Raw genomic sequence first — 15,500 nt, 5'->3', positions numbered from 1 at the left:
TTGTTTGATTCTTATATTGAGAGTTGGATAGATTGGGAAACACTTGGGTAGAAATTATGGTTTATTCTTGGGAACTCCAAAAGTTATTTTCTTATAACTCATATTGTAATCTCTTGTAACAACCTTTGAAATATAGTGAATTGGAGAGATGCTTGTTGAGAAATAAGTGTGAGTTGTGTAAGTCTCATATTGCTTGGAAAAGTGTAGGTTGAGCACTTTATAAGTGAGATAACTCATACGCATATCACCTTAATATTTTGGGTGAATATATGGTATCTTTCTCATTTGTTTGGGTGAATCTTTGATCTTTAGGTGAGTTTTAACTCAATGTGGATGCTTCTCCTTCATGATGAACCATCGGTGGCATGAGAGCATCCTTCGAATAAGTGTGAGTTGTATAAGTCCTACATTGCTTGTAAAAGTGGAGGTTAAGCACTTTATAAATGAGATGATTGTCATACCCCCAAGTTCACCTTACCATAACCCTAAAGCATAACATCTATCATACATCATTTCATGTGGATTTAAACCCATAACAAAAGAAAGCAGAAACTCAAAGCATGTTTGTTCATATCTAAGAGCCATAAGATCCCTTGATCTTGTTAGGGTGTACCCAAGCTACCCTAAACCCCAATTTCTCTTTCAATCCCTCTTTGACCTTGTGAGACTACACAAGTCATCCAATTCATCTCTAAAATCCTACTTGGGCTGATGAGCCTTGATTTGGAGCCTTGCTTGTCATCTGGCCATCCAAGGACCTCAACCCTAGTCCTTTGTTTCTTTATGGCTTGTACAAGTCATCAGTTGGATTTATGCTTTGGACTTACCTTTAAGGGAACCCTAATATTCAGACTTTGATCATGCATCAACCTTGTGAAGTACTCCAAGACACCTCTTATACCTCAAACCCTAGCTTGTTTGATCTTGGCCTCTGAGAAACCTTGTGACTCAAAAAACCCTAATTTGTGCCCCTTTGTTTTTATGACATACCTCAATTGACCACCACATCATTCATCAATTCATTCACATTCAATTAAATTTATTTTCAACCATCATCCACCAAACATACATTCATTTCATCCATGGTACAAGTTCTTGGTTTGATTTTGTATCATCAACTTCAATTCATTGGTTTCATCATTGAACATGGCTTATAATCACCTCACAAAGCATCAAGGTTTGTTTTCCATCAAGATATAATCATTTAAGCTTCAAAAATTCATCATGGTGCCTTGGAATTCAAGAGAACTCAAAATTGCATTTTTAGGGCATGTTGGTTGGTCATGTTTTGGCAAGTTTGGCCTACCATTTGGTCCAAACCCCATAACTTTTTCATCTTTTAAGGATCTTCTTTGAGCCAAATGTCCTAATTAAATCCCTATTCAACTTTGTTTCAAGGCCCAAAACCTAATTCATTGAGTAAGGACCTCAAATTATGGATTGACTAAGTTGGTCAAGTTGCCTAGTCAATCCTAGAAACATGTCCATGACCTCCACTTTACACCAATTCCATTTCCACATCACAACTCCTTTTGACCTGGTTCTTTTTGAAACTTGTTAAGGATATGGAAAAGTTCAATTGGCTAAGTTTCATTCAAAATGCACGAGCCAATTTTAAATGGCTCAAGTGTAAAGATAGGGTTTGATCATGGTGCACACAACTAGACCACACCATCCAGATTATGCATATTCATGTTTCAAGTCCTCAATCTTGTTTGTTTCAATCCCATTTAACCTAAGACACATGTTGTAACACATCAAGACACAGAAATGCAAGCCAATTAAAAGAAACAAGGTCACATGTGATCAAACCGAGCCAAAGTCAAAAAGTAAAAATTTCCCAAAATGGATAAAAGCCAAAACCACATCAGCGTATGTTGGGACCACCATAGTCTCACTAAAAGAGTGCCAACTGCATAGCAAAGGGGAAGAGATGGGAATTACAGGCCAAAGGGGGACAACACTTAGCAAGAAAGGTTTTATTTTGGGCATTTTTCGGGCTCCACCCATTTTTGAGAAATCACCTCCAAAACTTCCAGTGAACCACTCCATCACCTTCCCTATAAATAGGGGATCATGTTCCACCCTTTAGCCAATCTTGAAATCCAGAAAAACTCTGCTTCAAACTCACTATTTCTTCCTCCAAAGCAGAGTATCGTGTTTGAACTTTGAAGCATTTCCAACCTCATTTAAAAATTCAAACACCTTCACCCAACCTCCCTAAAGCTACCTGAATCATTGGAACCACTTGAAACCACCTCACCTGAGTTGCTCATACTCATCGGAACCTCAAACTGAAACTGATTTCGATAAGGTAGTTAAATTCATCTTTTCCATCCAAACAAGTTACCATTCCACTCCATTTGGTTCATTGATGTTAAGCCCCACAGTTTGAGCTTCAGATACTCAATATCCATGATTTAATTTTATTTTTAGGTTTAAGTTATCGTTCAAGTTTTTGATAAATACTCCATACTTAGAGCCAATTAACAGATCATGAGTATGGAGAAGGCAACGATGAACATAGTTTGAGTGGAATCCATGTTTGATTCCACTTAAAACCGTGAGTTGCAAAGGTCCAAAAATCTGAAAATCTCAGGGTTGAAGATGATGACTCATTGCTTCGCGCGTTATTTCATGTTCAAATTCGAAATTATGTGTTGTCTTGTTTCTATTAGTTTAGGTGTGTGATGCGTCTCTTGATGCTTGAGTGTTCCCAAGTCAACACGTGTTTTAGTGTTCCCCTATGATCTGACCCTCCATTGTGCTTACTTCCTTTAAGTGACTTAATCTTGTGACCCTGATCCATCTGTGTTTTATTTTTAACTAAGGTGTATTATTTATTCTATTAAACATGCTCATTTTTACCAAGAGCGCTTAGCTCAGTTGGTAAGGGGGTTGACCCATGACCCCAAGGTCAGGGGTCCAACCCCCAATGCCCCATTTGTTATATTTTTCATTCTTTTCCTTTTTATTATTTATTTCATCATTTTTACTTATTTTCTTTTCCACTTTATTTCTATTACTTTTATTACTTATTTCTTTTTTAATCCAATATTTTTCTACATACTCTTCTTCATCACTTTTATATTAATTTTGTCCATTATGTATATTATATTTTATCACTTTTATTTGGACATTTATATCGTTGTTCTTGATGATGGTTGATGACAAATTTATTGATCATGGTGATAGATTTTTAGGGTTGATAAAATATTCAATATTTCAAACATGTCAATGAATGATCAATGGATCATTCATGACACTTTGGGGTTTTGATAGATTGCCCCTATTTAACCATGTCTAAACCATTTGATGCATAGATGAGACCTCACTTGTTGATCCTATTTTGTTGATTCTATTGTGATTAACCATTAACCATTAATACTTGGACTTAAGTGTTTGAACTTGTACATTGTTTTAATTATGAACTTGTAATTATTTGGATGATACACTCTTCCATTCTTCAAATCATTGATAGATGGACTTGGGATTGTATAATTTTCTTTGGTTCAAATCTATTGATAGATGATCATGTATCATCTTCAATACTTTGTATCAATGATAAGTTATCCCTTGATGCGCCATATTTTGAGTCCTTTGAATTGTGGATAGATAATCCCTAGGTATTTATCTTGTTTATTTTGTTTACTAATCATTAACTATTCATTGTTAACCATTGTTATTGTTGACCTAGTTTGTTTATCTTGTGATTTATTTTCTTGTCAACTTATTATTATTGTTATTTACTTTCAAGCACCCATCATCATACATAATATCATTGTACATATACTCTCATGCATCTTTATCTTATTTTCATTTGTTTATTGTCATTCCATACTTAAAAACAACAAAAACATGATAAAATTAAAAGGCCAAAGAAACGCATTCATTTGTGACAATTATTGGACTTAGAGGATTTCATTAGGACCCTTACATGTGGATCTTGCCCTAACTCTTGATCGTAGGCCCTAACTTGGATTTTCATATGTAACTTGCAATCTTTTATTGTAAGAATGACATTCATGGCACTACCCTAGGGAGACATGACTTTAAGACCATTATCCATTTGTTAGCATAGGTCACTTTGCACGCATAAGGCTTTCTCTTGGGTTATCTTACAATGAGACCCTTTATTTCTTGCTTTGTTATCTTGTAAATATCCATTGTATATTACCATTTCATAATCAAAAGCAATAAACTCTTGATCCAACGTCAAGTGGCATTTTCATAATCAAACTCCAAAAAACCATAAAAGTACAATTAGAATTGTGCTCCACGAGCCTTAAGTGGTGGGGAATGCGTAAGGATGGAGCTTTCCTACCCTTACTCTGAGTATTTTGGACACAAGATGCTTGGCTTGTTTGTTTGAAATATCCACCTCCGCCCATAGTCTTTAGTGCAGTTCTAATAAAAAAATCTCTTTTCAAAAACCACAAAAATAACACCAACTCATCAAACCTTATTTTTGCGCCTTAGGGCATCATATCGAAAATCCTTTTTCAAGGTAAAATCAACCAACACACAAATATTTTCTACTCCGAACTACGGAACTCTGATTCTTCATCCCCCGATGAATGATACGTAGGCACAAAGGCCCCAATCCTTGGCGAGCACAATAATAAAAAATCAAAACCTCAATATTTCCCCTTTTCCTAATAATAATAAAGATAAACTTTAAATGATAAATACCCACACACACTGACAACTTAAATGGTTCCTATGGAGTACCATGGATGTGAGGGATGCTAATACATTCCCCTTGCATAATCGACTTTCAAACCCATACTTGGTCGAGACCAATCCTTGTCCATATACATTCTTTGTGTATTTATTTTAAGGGTTTTATCGAATATTTCCCTTTTCCTCTTTTACACGAGGAATAAATCAAATTTGGTGGCGACTCTATGTCATTTCCTTTTTGACATTTGTCAATCAGCTCGCTCATTTTTTTCTCGGTAGCGACAACCTACACACTTATCACCTTAAGGTAATGGGTGAATATGTGGTGTCTATTTTACTTGTTTGGATGACTCTTTGACATTTAGGTGAGTGTTTGACATAATATAAAATTTTCTCCCTCATGATGGCCCATCACTGCTCTCTCCCCCATATGTATATCGATTTTATCAAACTGGATAAATAAATTATTTGTGTTCTCACCTATTACTATTGTATTGCTTAAGGCTATTCATTTAGTTCCCATTATTCTTTGTCTCACACTTCAAATTTCTTAGTGTGATTGAACTCTAAATAATTTGTGTTATGTGATTTTAATTATTCTATCAATTTCCATACAAGTGGCGCATACCGGTGGATAAAGTTATTAAGTTTACAAGTTAGCACCATGCATTCCAAATGGGACATCAAGAAGTTTTTTGGAGACAATACTTCGGATTATCGAAGGTAAAGATGCAATAAATACTAATTCAAAAAGGTGTGTAGAATCATTGAAGGGAGGAACATTTATGCCTTCAATACTTACATAAGTTAAGAAGGCTGAGATGGTTGATAAGGCCAGAACGCCAATATCTTGTGCCCCAAATATAAAATATTAAGGGAAATCGCGACGTAAAAGATTGCGGAAGAGATGTTGGTTAAGCTTGAAACATTATATATGATAGAGTCATTGGTTCGCAAATTGTGTATGAAATAAAAACCCTTTCCTTTATGTATGGTGGAGAATAAAACTATTATGGAGCGACTAATATAATTTCACAAGATCAATGATGATATACGAAATATCAAGGTAAAAGTTCAAGATGGGGACAAGGCTCTACTCTTATTAAGATCATACCCATATTATTTAAACACTTTAAGGATGTTTTTATTTATAGTAAGGAATGAACTGTCACTTTGGAGGAAGTCCAAACAACCATAAGATCAAAGGAGTTATCAAAGTTAAAGGATTTGAAGGTTGAATAAAGTGGTGAAGGCTTAAGTGTATCAAGAGGAAGGAGTGGGAGTAGAGGAATACAAAAATGGAGGGATACAGGTCAAAGTCCAAGTCAAAGTTTTTTGATAAGTAAATGTTTAAATGTTTCACTTGTCACAAAACTAGTTACCTCAAGAAGGATTGTCCTAAAAGAGGAAATATTGGTAATTGTTTAGATTTTAATTTCCTCAGACGAAGATGGTTATGAAAGTGTTGGCGCATTAGTGATAATAAGTTTGGAAAAAGAGAAGAGTTTGGTTATGAACTCAAGTTGCTCTTATCACATATGTCAAAGGAAAGAATATTTTAAAACTTTTGAGCTGAAAGAAGGTGGAGTCATTCGACTGGAAAACAATAAGTCTTGCCAAATTCATGGTATTGGTACAGTCAAACTAAAAATGTAGGATGATCGTGAGTTGCTTCTACGTAATATGAGGTATGTTCTCGAACTTAAGAAAGATTTGTTGTCCATAAGCTTGTTTGATGATCTAGGCTACTGCATTAGAATTGAACGTGGGTGTCATACCCTAAAATTCATCCCACCCTTCACAATGTTCATCTAGGCCACTAACCATAATCATCTGCATATCCTCATAGCCATTCTTTCCATTTGCAGATGCATGGTTCAATACAAGAGAACATGTATCGTGGGATCAAATCTTGGTGCTTGTACCTAGTGGAATCTAGGGTTTCCTAGCAACTTGAGTTGGCTTAATCAACAAAACCCAAATTAGAGGTAACTCTTGAGGCTTGAGTATGTGCTTGTCATTAATGATTCCACTATGGATTCTTAATGAAGAAAAACCTTAATTTGGGGATTCCCTCTTGATCATGGCTCCATAAACCCTAATTATGGCTACCACTCCTTGTGTGTACATCTAACCCCAATGTCATCTGACTATCCATCATCCATTGTGTTTGATTCATCAGATTGGTCAAGATTCATCCATAACCACTCGTTCATGGACATTCATGTTGGTTCCTTGTTTTTGATTCTATTCACTTCATGGTCATATGTGATCACCTTGTGTTTGTTTATCTCCATTGGTTAAGTCCAAGTCCATAGTCCCATAACTTTCATTTGTATTCATCCATAGCATTTCATCTGGTCATTTTAAGTACATTGATCATGCCTTGCTCAGGTTCATTCCATCAGGTCATTTTAAGTATGTGGTTCATTCTTCATTTCATCTGGCCATTGGTCACAAATCCACTTCATGCCATTGGTGCTTGGTCCATGAATCTTTGGCTAGGTCCTAGTTCATTGTATATCTTAGTCCTTGCTAAGATCTTGGGTTTATTCTCACCATTGTCCATTCAAGTTAATTCAAGCCATGTTATTGTGATTCATTCAAGTCATAGTCATGTTCATCATTCAAGTTAATCCAAGTCATGTCCATAGTCAATTACAATACATGTTCAAGTTAACTCAAGTCATGATTCATCAATGCATTCAAAGACCAAATTCCATCTATTCAAGTCATACAATATTCATTCAAATACAAATGTAAATTTCATTCAAAAAAAACTCAAACTCCATTACACAAATCATTACAAATTTTCATACATTACAAAAATTACAACAAAAAAACATGTTTACCAAATGTTGACTTTGGTCAACATTTGACTTTTTGGTCAACTTTGACCAAAGTCAACCCAACCACTTTACATCCCAAAAAAAACCTAAATCCCAATCCTAAATCCTAAATTCCTTCTTGATCTTTGCCTTTTGTCATTGGTGCTTCAAAGGCCAAACTTGGTGTCATCCATTTTTTGCATGTCGTGTCTATAATCCATTATACAAGTCTTGGATCACATGAATGCATGAACCTGATCAATAATCCACATACAAGATGCAATGCAATGCAAGCCACAAATCTGCAATCAACCACAAGTCAGAATCAAAACAAATCCATGGCCATGCTACAAAGAACCAACATTACCTGTTGCAGACCATATTCATGGCATGTTGCACAATATAAACCTCCAATCAATCAGCAACTGAAACACACCAATAACCATAGCACCATGAAGTAAGGCACATATAAACCCAACTACAACATCATGACAGTATATCAGAACCACTTCACAAGCCTAACACACAATGCAATGCAGCCTAACCAATGTTGCACCATAAGCAAAGCTTCCTGCAAAACCACACACCATGACATACCATCCTGGAATGCATCAGAAGCAGACAACACAAGAACATGCCATGGTCTAAAGTCTGCAACATCAAAATGCAACGTGCAACATGAAGCAGGGTCCAACCATGTCAATGCTAACAAACATAAGATCTGCAGCAACATGAGCAAAGTAACATCAAGGTTTTGAGCAGCAACATGAGCAAGACTTAACACACCCTGCCACAAATCAGCATGGCAAACGCAACAAAGTAGTATAACCCAAACCAAACTTAACATAGAAATAACAAGGCAATAACATGGTTGGGCTAGCAATCAAACATGCCAATGTCGAAGCGAAGTAATGTAGTAGCAATCGTAATGCAACAACAAATCTGCAGAATAAATCCCAGTTACCAACATGTTTTTCACGTGACTTTAAGATGGTTGATTAAAATTCATAAATCTTCATTTTATTCACAATTAAATCGGAGCAATTTCCAGCTGGATAAGTCATGTTAGAGTCATAACAGGTTCCAATTCCTTCCCCAATCTACCCCTTGGATCACCCTATAAAAGCAATCATTGACAATCATTGGGTCGACTAAGCATTCCCTCTGACACCCTTCAGGATCCTCTCTCTCTCAGAAAATCTTTGAGTCATCACCATCACCATACGCTTTGCACCATAGCTATTAGAGCTTCAATCTCTGAAGCTCTAAATAGTTAAGCATAGTCCTCTCACCATACACTCTGCATCATCAGAATTTTTTGAACGAGAGAGTGAGGTGATTGAGAGGGTTTGCGTGTGTGTGGATCCAGTGACTGGATCTCTTCCCCTTGCTTCAGTTTGGGGACCGGTTGGACCTCAGGCCCAATCGCTTTCCTTCCAGCACCTTATTTTACTGGATACACCTCCCTGGATTTAGGCTCAGGACCTTGGGACTCCCTGCACCTAGCCATGGATCCACCCTGGTTTTGGTCCATAAACCCCTTTGTCTTGCTATTATTTTGGTTTATTTATCTTGCTTGTTTTCTTGCCTATCCTTTTTTAATATCTTTTGATATTGTGCATTGTAGATCTTGATTTCCATCATCTCATCATCTTGATCTTATTTTCAATTGCATTTAACTTGATATAAATGCTTAATTCTTCATTTTTTATTACAAGTTAACCACTAATTACTAATTTCTAACGTCTAATTACTAAGTTTTATTCTATTTATTTTAATTTGTTTTGATGGCTTGATTGATTATTCTTCCATGCTTCAATTCATTGATAGATGGACATTTCAGATGATTTAATCTTCTTTGATTCAAACCTGTTGATAAATGATCATTGGATCATTTTTGACACTTTTAATCATTGATAGGTTATCCCTTAATGCGCCATATTTTGAGTCCTTTGATTTGTGGATAGATAATCTCAAGTAATCGTTCTTTTTATTTTCAAATTGACTTCTACATCTAACTTCTAACATTTACCTTAGGCACTCTAACCTTTATTTTACATTCTTATCATTTATCTTAAGTTCCTAACTATCATCTATCATTATTATTCACTTTATCTTCATATCATTTTGATCTTTAATTCCTTTACTTTGTCATATAATATAAAACGAATAAAAACACGATAAAATGGAAAAGATTAAAAAGACCTAATTTGAGGACTATTGGACTATGGACTTGGTGTTTAACCTTAACATTGGACATGGAGTATTATGGACCATATGTACCTTGTGTATGACATAATCTTGGAGACTTAGAGAACTTGTTTGTACCCTTGCTTTTAGACCTTGGACTTTTGTGATTGACCTATGTAACTTGGAGTCTCTTTGGACTTGTAATCTTTCATTACAAGAGAGCATTCATGGCACTCCCCTAGGGAGGCATGCTTTGTAATTCCATTATTCACTTGTTAACTTATGACACAACGCATGCACAAGGCTTTCTCTTGGAATACCTTACTGTTGGTGTAAGCCCTAGAGGCCAATACTTTTGGTACTTGTATCGAATTATTTATTAATAATAAAAGGCTTTTTCTTTATTATGTTTGTTTAATAAAGTCCCTAGAATAGCTAGTCCGTTTAATGTATCGAGTATGACTTAATCATGAGATCACATTAAACATAAGGACACTATTCTTAAAGTATTCGTAGTCGAGCTTTATTGTGAAGTGGGATAACATTAAAGCATGAAGACTATTATGTTTATAGACTGATGATCACATCTCATGGATCATGGATAAGGAGTTATCAAGTCTTAAACATAGGTATGAATATTAAGAGTAATATTTATACTGGATTGACCCGCTATGAGAATACTATATAGAATGTTATGCAAAGTGTCATAAGTTATTCTCATGGTGATAATGCTGTATTCCACCCTTCGACCTGAAACCACTATGGACCCTAGATGTAGAGTGGAGTGCCTTATTGCTGATCAAACATTGTCCGTAATTGGATGACCATAAAGACAGTTGATGGGTACTCCACGAAACATGCTAAGGGACATGAGTGACCTAGATGGAATTTGCTCATCCTGCGTAATAGGATAAATGTCTATGGGCCTAATATTGAATTGGACAAGGATGACACGGTTTATGCCTTGTGTTCAATATAGACATAAGGGCAAAAGGGTAATTGTACACATAAGTATTATCACAGAAGGATTTGTCAGATCACATGACATTTTCGTGTCTTGGGTAGCAGTGATGTGTTGCTAGATACCGCTCACTGTTTATTATGCTAAATACGTGATTTAATATAATTACCAATGTCGCGAAAACCTACAGGGTCACACACAAAAGGACGGATTGATGAGAGATAGAGTAACTAAGGAATACCGTAATGTACGGTGTACTTAAGTGAATTGTAGAACATCGTAAGGTACGGTGTACTTAAACAGAATACGAAATATGGTAAGGTACCACGCGCTTAAGTGATTTTGGCATATTATAAGATATGGGCCACATACACTTAGTGGGCTTTTTAGCTTGCAGCCCACACAAGTTGTTCTATAAATAGAACCCTTGTGTAGAAGCATTAGTGCAGTTGCAATTTCGTTTCTCTCTCTCTAACTCAAAGCCTTCATTCGTAGCAGCTAGCACTGAGATTGAAGGAATCTGTTCGTGTGGACTGAGTAGAGGCGTTGTCATTGTTCAACGTTCGTGATCGCTCCGTAGATCTGCATCAAAGGTTACAATCGCCACAAGAGGTAATGATTCTATCACTGATCATGCCCATTCGTAAGGATCATTAAAGGAGAAATTTTAAATTCCGCTGCGTTTGGGATCGCCCTTCTCCTTCACTTACAACGAGACCCTTTATTTCTCGTATCAATCCCTTGTATTTTTTCATGTATCCACCTCCCTATTTTGGTGTACTTTTTACTCATTTTCCTTTGCCTGTTGTTGCTTGTTAACCAACCTTAGAAGTTAGGATTGTCACCATTATGAAACAATAAAACAAACCCTTGATCCAATGTCAAGTGGTCTTTTCTCAAATCAAATTCAAAACACAATAAATTATGATTATGATTATATGCCACGAGCCTTAAGTGGTGGACAAGGAATGAGAATGGAGCTTTCCTACCCTCATTCTGAATATTTTGGACACAAGACGCTTGGCTTGATAGTTTGAAATATTCACCTCTACTCATAGTCTTTAGTGCAATCCCAAGTAAAAAACACTCTCTTTTCAAAACCTAAAATCAATATCAACTCATCAAACCTTTTGTTTTGCGCCTGAGGGAATCACTTCAAAAATCCTTTCAAGGTATAAAATCAACAAAACAAACAAACATTTTTACCACGAACTACGGGGCTCTTATTTCTCACTTCAACAAGTGAGCATACGTAGGCACGAGGGCCCAAATCATTGGCAAGCACACTAATAAAAAACCCATTTTCACTTTGTAAACCTTTAGCAAGTAAGTATTAAGATAACGACACTAATTCAAGCATAGACATCCTAGATGGTTCCCATTGAGTATAATGGATGTGAGGGGTGCTAATATTTTCCCCTTGCATAACCGACTTCCGAACATGTTCATGGTTGCGATGACCATTCTTTTGGGTTTTTCTCGATATTTTCCCTTTCCTCTTGGAATAAATAAAATCCGATGGCGACTCTGTATTTTTTGCATAGGGATAGATGGCGACTCTGCTCAGGATTATTCCCTAAGCAAGTCAAGCCTAGTTTAGGTAGCCTTCATCACATGTTTAAATGTTTATCTTTCCGCTTTATTTGCTATTTATGTTATCTTCCTCATTACTTCCCTTATTATCTTATTTGTTTTGTGGCTCCATAATGGTGTGGTAGTGATGGGTACTACCTTGATTGCAAGAAACCTTGTGGGAAAGACTCTCTACCTGAGTCTAAAGTGAAAGCTTGAGATAAGAGAGGTTAAGTAGTATGGGCCACCAAGAATCTTTTCTCGTAAGGGTCAATACAAGAACCTTGTTTAAAGTAGATTCTTTTGAGAATATTGACGACCATCAAGCTTTTGGCGTAAGCGATCAATGTTTTCATTAGGATCCATGACTCAAAGGACCTTTATAAAACCTTGAACATTTGGCTAACTAAGATTGATGGTCGCGTAGTACGGGTCCCCGAAATGATTTTCTCGCGAGGTTCGGTACGAAGATCTCACTCAGAATAGATTTTCTTGATGGAGTTGTCACCTAGCAAGTAAATTGATATAAGTCGCAAACAGTCAAGGAAATTCGTGACTTTGAGACCCTTGTCTAGAACCCAATGTCGAAGGTCACGTATTGCGGGTCCTCGGGAAGATTTTCTCGTGTGGATCGGTACGAAGACCTCACCTAGAATAGACTCATTTGATGGAGTTGTCGACTGGCATGGTTTTTCCGTAAGCGGAAAACATTCATATGAATCCATGACTCTGGGTTTCCTGTTTAGAACCCTATATCATACCTCGTGAAATCCCTAATATGGAAAGCAATCAATGTTATCCTCCATTTGTACCTCGAACCTATGAAACTATGTTTGCGTAGTTATTCAACTTAGGAAGCCATGCTTGAGTATTGTTCATCCATGCATTATAATCATAAACGATACAAACGAAAGCTCTTAGTATCTGGTGTTTATTACAGGAACCTTCAAAGACATTTGCCAAAGTAATCATGAATCCTCCACCCAAAAAAAGCACATTTTATTTCCGATACAAAGAACCTCAGATGGACAGCTTGAAGGCCTTCAGTTTTAGATTGACGCCCGTCAAATACAAGTTATATACAGCTTATGGGAATATTCTTGACCTATTTATTAAGAAGGTGGACTATGGAGCTCTTACTACTTTGGCTCAGTATTACGACATCCTTTTGAGGTGTTTCACTTTCCCCGACTTACAGATAGCTCCCACCTTGGAAGATTTCGAGAGCATTTTGGATCGACCTATTAGAGATCATAATCCTTTCCCAAAGATGGAAAAAGATTTCACTATACCCAAATTAGCAACAATGTTAGATCTTGATGTGAGTGAATTGGTTGCCAATTGGGCGCCTGAGGGGGTTATCAAAGGGTTCGCAGGGAAGTTTTTGGAAGGCCACGCCTGGAAGTTTGCTAAAGAATAGAAATGGGAATCATGTGTTACAGTCTTGTCACTATTGATTTATGGAATCGTTTTATTTCCAAACATTGACAATTCCATAGATCGCTCAGTGGTAGAGATCTTGTCTGGCAATCCAGTGCCTTTCCTCTTGGAAGACTTTACCATACTTTCCACACTCGTCATGAGAAGAAAGGTGGGACTTTCCTTTGTTGTGCTCTATTGTTGCACATGTGGATGCAAACCCATATGCCGCAAAAGGGTCCTTTTGTCTCCAACGATATTTCATGGCCTCAAAATTTTGGTTCACTCTCCGTCAGTGCTATTCAATGATACAAAAGGGAATGGGAAACCAAAGACATCATTCTCAAGTGTGGGGGATTTCCTAATGTACCTTTGATAGGGACATGTGGTTGCATCAATTACAACCCTGTATTATGCATGAAGCAGTTTGAGCATACAATGAACGGCCCTCCTGAGGATAAAGACCCGGTGTCGTTTGTCATCAATGATATTGATCCACTCAATCATACTGTAAGGAAAGTGAGAAAAGCTTGGACAAAGATTGTCAGAAGTGGTCCAGAACTAGGGAAAAAGAACGCCATTGCAAAAGATCCATATGTATAGTGGGTAAGGGAAAGAGCTCAAATAGCCAAAATCCCTTTCTTCTTTGAGTCCTCGTCCTTCCCTCAAGTACCAGAGCCTGAGCCAATCTTACAAGAGGATGTTGAAAAACTTACTATAAGATTAATAAGCTCGAATTAGAGAACATTCTGCTATGACTCCAACTCATTAAAGAGAAGCAAAAGAATAAGGTTTTGGAAGATGAGAGTAGGGAGGTAAAAACCCAGTATGAAAATAGCAAGAAGAGAGACAAGGAAGAGAAAGGGAAGAAAAGTGGGTCGGTGGTGCTCTCCGAGGAGAAAATTCATAACTTAGTGGTTGTAATAATGAATTGGATTGAGCCTGGCACATCGTCTGAGACCTGGAAAAAACTCTAGAGTTGTCCAACTTGGCCAAGAATAGTGCACGAGATGACTATGAAGCTCAGATCCGTGAATTAAAGAAGACCAACAAGGAGTATCAGGATCACGCATCCCGTGAGAAATTGGATAAGGAGAAGATACATCGAGCCTAACTTCATGAGAAGTTTCGGTTAGGAAGAGCCTGTGAGCAAATCTAAAACATGAAGGTAGGAATTCTTGATGAAGCCTACCAAGAGTTGAGAAACAACTGCCAATATTGGGAAGATGCTTATCGAAGAATTGGAGGTGCCATACCTGAAAGAGATACCATTATTAGGAACTTGCAGGGTCTCTATACAAAATGGAAGAACATGTATACGAACATGGTTGTTTTGACCAACTACGCTCTTCAGGATTTCCCCGACTAGATGAAAGATGTCGATCTAATCATGTGTCCAAAGAACACTCTCACCAAGTCTACAACTTCGTGAAGTTTTGTAAGAAGACTTTGGCCGAACTAATTATCGATGTTGAATCTCTTCGCAAGTATCAAGGTGTCACTTTCCAAGTTAACTTGTAACTTATATTTGTTTTCAGTTCAAAAAGGGTTGTCTCTATAACTTACTTGTACTTGTTATGCTGATTCCAAAAAAAATGAATGAGGTTTTATGTTTCCTCCTTGTGTTTGCTTTTATTTTTTATTGCAATGCCAAATGTCTAATGGTTATCTACAATGAATAACACAACAACTAAGAGCTTTGCCAATAAAAATGATAAAACCAAAACATGCATCATTCTGGATAACATAAAGCAAAACAAGTGACTTACCACTTGACCTTTTTCCATTCAGAAACAACAAACTGACTTCTTGACATCAATATAATACCCAAAGTAAGCAAAAACCAC

General features: G+C 36.8%; 1 pseudogene; it reads right to left on the bottom strand.

Moving 5' to 3' along the window:
* Positions 1-8,358, bottom strand: part of LOC127129717 (transcription elongation factor SPT6 homolog) — a 40,092-nt pseudogene extending 31,734 nt beyond the window's left edge.
* Between the last annotated feature and the right edge of the window lie 7,142 nt (positions 8,359-15,500).

The sequence above is a fragment of the Lathyrus oleraceus genome, chromosome 3 (assembly GCF_024323335.1).
Source record: "Lathyrus oleraceus cultivar Zhongwan6 chromosome 3, CAAS_Psat_ZW6_1.0, whole genome shotgun sequence".
Lineage (NCBI taxonomy): Eukaryota > Viridiplantae > Streptophyta > Magnoliopsida > Fabales > Fabaceae > Lathyrus > Lathyrus oleraceus.
The sequence above is the reverse complement of the archived record's forward strand: the minus strand, read 5'-3'. Positions and strand labels throughout refer to the sequence as shown.